Source organism: Callospermophilus lateralis, chromosome 8, assembly GCF_048772815.1.
Source record: "Callospermophilus lateralis isolate mCalLat2 chromosome 8, mCalLat2.hap1, whole genome shotgun sequence".
NCBI lineage: Eukaryota > Metazoa > Chordata > Mammalia > Rodentia > Sciuridae > Callospermophilus > Callospermophilus lateralis.
The window spans coordinates 68,251,175-68,255,196 of NC_135312.1; the positions used below are offsets into that span (position 1 = coordinate 68,251,175).

At 35.7% G+C, this 4,022-nt stretch overlaps 1 pseudogene; it reads left to right on the top strand.

Annotated features, from left to right (window-relative positions):
* The first annotated feature begins 3,014 nt into the window (after window positions 1-3,014).
* Window positions 3,015-3,813, top strand: LOC143405695 (ribulose-phosphate 3-epimerase-like; annotated as a pseudogene).
* The last annotated feature ends 209 nt before the right edge of the window (window positions 3,814-4,022 follow it).

Consider the following 4,022-nt stretch of genomic DNA (forward strand, 5'->3'; position numbering starts at 1 on the left):
GTTTGGTCATAGAAACTGTATTTCTAAGGCTCTGAAAGAGAGGATATACAGAAAGAATAAGAAAGAAGGAAAAGGAAATATGGAATTATTCAAGAAACAGATACTGCATGGTAGTGAGAAAGGAAATACCATGTAATGGGATAGGCAGAGGGGAATTGCTTTTTAAACTTATTTTTTATTGTGTCCCTACATCTAAAGGAGTGTGTGAAACATAAATGTATCACAAAATGAATTATCACAAAATAAATTCTCATACAATTACAACCTTAGCCAAAAAATATTACAAAAATAAGATTTTGTGTTTTGAAAAGATCAAGAAAATTGACACTTAGCTAATTGTATTAGTCAGCTTTCCACTACTGTAACAAATATCTGAGATAATCAACTTATAAAAAGAAAAGTTTATTTTAGTTTACAGTTTTGGGGATTTCCATCCATGACAAATTAGAACCATTTCTTTTGGGCCAAAAGATGCATATACAGCAGGGAGCACATGGCAGAGCAAAACCACTGACCTCATGGTTGGGAAGTGAAAAAAAAAAAAAAAAAAAAAAAGAGAGAGAGAAAAAAAAAAGAAAGAGGCTAGGATGCCACAATCCCTTTCAAAAGCATGCCCCAGTGACCTAAAAGTTTTTCACTAGGCCCCAGGCCTTATAGGGTCCACCACCTCCCTATAGAGCCAGGGACTGGGGACCAAGCTTTAGGTACTTGGAGATTTGGAGGATATTCCTTATCTAAACAACAGCACAGACCAAGAACAAAAGAGAGAAGCCTAAAATAACAAACACCAGAAATAAAGAAAAACCTTTATAAGTGATGCAACAGAAACAGAAAGGTTTATAAAAGACTACAATGAATTATTATATATCAACAAATGCAAACTAGTGTAGGCAAGTTCACTCTGTCCCTCTGAAGTTATGATAATTTAAAGCTATTAAATAAAACTATTAAATAAAAAATATTAAATCAAAAGCTATTTTTATTTAAAGCTATTAAATAAAAATATACAGATTAAAAAGAAAATGAGCATAGCAAATTTATTAACATATAGAAAAAACAGAAACCATGCACAAAGTATAAGGCTCAAAGAAAGGTTCAAATAATTGTAAATACCCTCTTCTGACAAGAGATAGAAGTGAAGGTATAAGCAATTTTAGAGGGATGGTAAATTATTTTTAAGGAAGTTATTTTAAATTAACACATCTAGAAGAACAGACAAAAGCCTAAGACAAAGTTCTTCTAGACTCTAAATGTGATGTTTGACTTTCAGTCTTCCTTCCTGTGAAATGAGATTGATCTCCTTTCACTAATGAATTTCAATATGAAGACTGAAGGCAATTGTGTTCCTCTTTTGGCAGATCTAGTCAGATAGATAAGGAAACTTTGCAGAAAGTCTCTCCTTGCACTGGAGGGAGAGAAACAAGGGAAGGTCAAAAGGATTAGAAATCTGAGGCAGCTTCTAGGCCTTTCTGTGTGTCAAAGGCAGATTTGGGGGTATCACTTTCTAAGCCCAACTGTAAAAAAAAATGGACAACTTATTAGAAACATGCAATTTATCACGAATGAGTCATGAAGAAATAAAAAATAAATAAACAGACCTATAAACAGTAAGGATATTGAATCAGAAATCAAAGATCTCTTGAGAAAAAACAAGTGAAGGCCCAGATGTGTTCTTTGGCAAATTCTACCAAATACTTTAAGAAAGATTAAAATAAATTCTTCTTAAACTCCTGAAAAATATTGAAGAGGCAGAAACAACCAATCTTATTAAAAATGATTGACAAAATTCAATACTCTTTTTTGATAAAAAGTACTCAGCAAACCGGGAACAGAAAAGAATTCCTTCAGCCTAATAAAGATCTTCTATGAAAAGCCTACAACTAACACAAAACTGAAAGCTTTTCCTTTGTGGTCAGTGTTATGGTTTAGATATGAGATATCCCCCAAAAGCTCATGTGAATAAATTCAAGAGTTCAAAGGTGAAATGATTGGGTTATGAGAACATTAACCTAATCAGTATATTAATCAACTGATAGCAAGTAGCTGGATGGTAACTCTCGGAAGGTAGAGTGTGTCGGAGGAGGTGGGTCATGGGGACAGGTCTTTGGTGTCTCTCTCTCTCTCTCTCTCTCTCTCCTTCCTGGTGCCATGTTTCCAGCTGCTTTCCTTTGTCACTCTCTTCTGCCATGATGTTCTGCCTCCCCTTGGGTCCAAAAGAATGGATTCAGCCATCTGTGGCCTGAGATCTCAGAAACCATGAACCTCTAAATAAACTTCTTTTCTAATTATTCTTGTCAGGTCTTTTGGTCACAGCAGTGAAGAAGTTGAGTAAAACAACCAGGAATAGGTCAAGGATGAACATTCTTGCTACTTTTATTGAACAAAGTATCAGAAGTCTAAGCCAGAGCAATTAAGAAAGAAAAAGAAATAAAAGCCATCCAAACTGGGAAGAAGGAATCTAAATTATCTCTGTTTGCAGATGATATAACATTATTTCTAGGAAATCTTTAAGAGTCCCCCAAAGATCTATTAAAATAAATTCAGCAAAGTTAAAAAAAATAGGGAAAAACTGGATTTGACCATGATTTCTTGGATACAGCATCTAAAACACAATCAACAAAAGCTTAAATAGACAAAGGGGACTACATCAAAATAAAAAGCTTCAGCACAGCAAAGGAAACAATAAACATAGTGAAGAAACAACCTACAGAATGAAAGGAAATAATTAAAAACCATGTACATGAGAAATGGTTAACATCCAGAATATACAAAGAACTCCTACAACACAGCAGAAACAACAACTACTATAACCCAAAACACAAAAAACAAAAAACCCACTTCATTAAAAAATTGGCAAAAGACTTGAGTTAAACAAATGACCAAAAAAGCATATGAAAAGATGTTCAATATCACTGATCATTAAAAAAATGAAAGACAGGGGCCAAGACGGTGCACCCAACTGAGAAAAGTCTTGGCGGGGATGCATGGTATAACATCTCAAGAGAGCCAGCACCATGGCCTCGAGCTGCAAGGCTGGCCAGTCCATTCTCAGCAGTGACCTGGCCAATTTAGTGGACAAGTGCCTCTGAATGCTGGAGACTAGACTCTGGGGCAATTATCTAAACCTGGCTATAATACATGGGCATTTTGTTCCCAGCATCGCCTTTGGTCACCCTGTAGTAGAAAGCCTCTGAAAGCAACTGGGCCAGAATCCTTTCCTTGACATGTACATGAAGGTGTCCAGGACAGATCATTAGATAAAGTCAGTGGCTGTTGCAGGAGCCATTCATATACTTGCATCTAGAGGTTACCTACAACACAGGAGCTTTGATTGAAGACATCTGGGAAAATGGGGTGAAGGTTGGCCTTATCATCAAACCAGTAACTTCAATTTAGTATTTGGCACCATAGACTAATCAAATAGGCATGGCCTTCATTGTGACAGTGGAACCTGGGTGTGGAGGGCAGAAATTCATGGAAGATCTTATACCAAAGTTTCATTGGTTAAGGACCCAGTTCTTCTCTCTGGACATAGATGTTGAGAGTGAAGTAGGTCCTAATACTGTCCATAAATATGCAGAGGCAGGAGCTAACATGGTGCTGTCTGGCAGTGCCATTATGAGGAGCAAAGACTTCAGATCAGTGACCATTGTATTAAGAAATATTTGCTCAGAAGCTGCTCAGAAAAGGTCTCTTAATCAATGGAATTACAAGGAACCCAGTGTTTCTGATCATGAAAACTTTTTACTGGGAAACACGACTATTGACTACCAAACCAAATCTCATTTGAGACAGTACAGATTTTCCGAGTAATTTTTCTTTCCAATGATGAAAATCTATTGTGCAGAAAGTTCTAAGAGGTTAGAAATTAGGTGTACAACTATTTTTTTTATTTGTAATGCAATTTAAAGTTCAATGTGGTGAAAACCTCTGTTTTTACTAAGACAATTGATTTTTATAAAAAGTAAAAATATGGACTGTACTAAAGTTACAAAAAAGAAATGTATCATAATGCCTAAGAT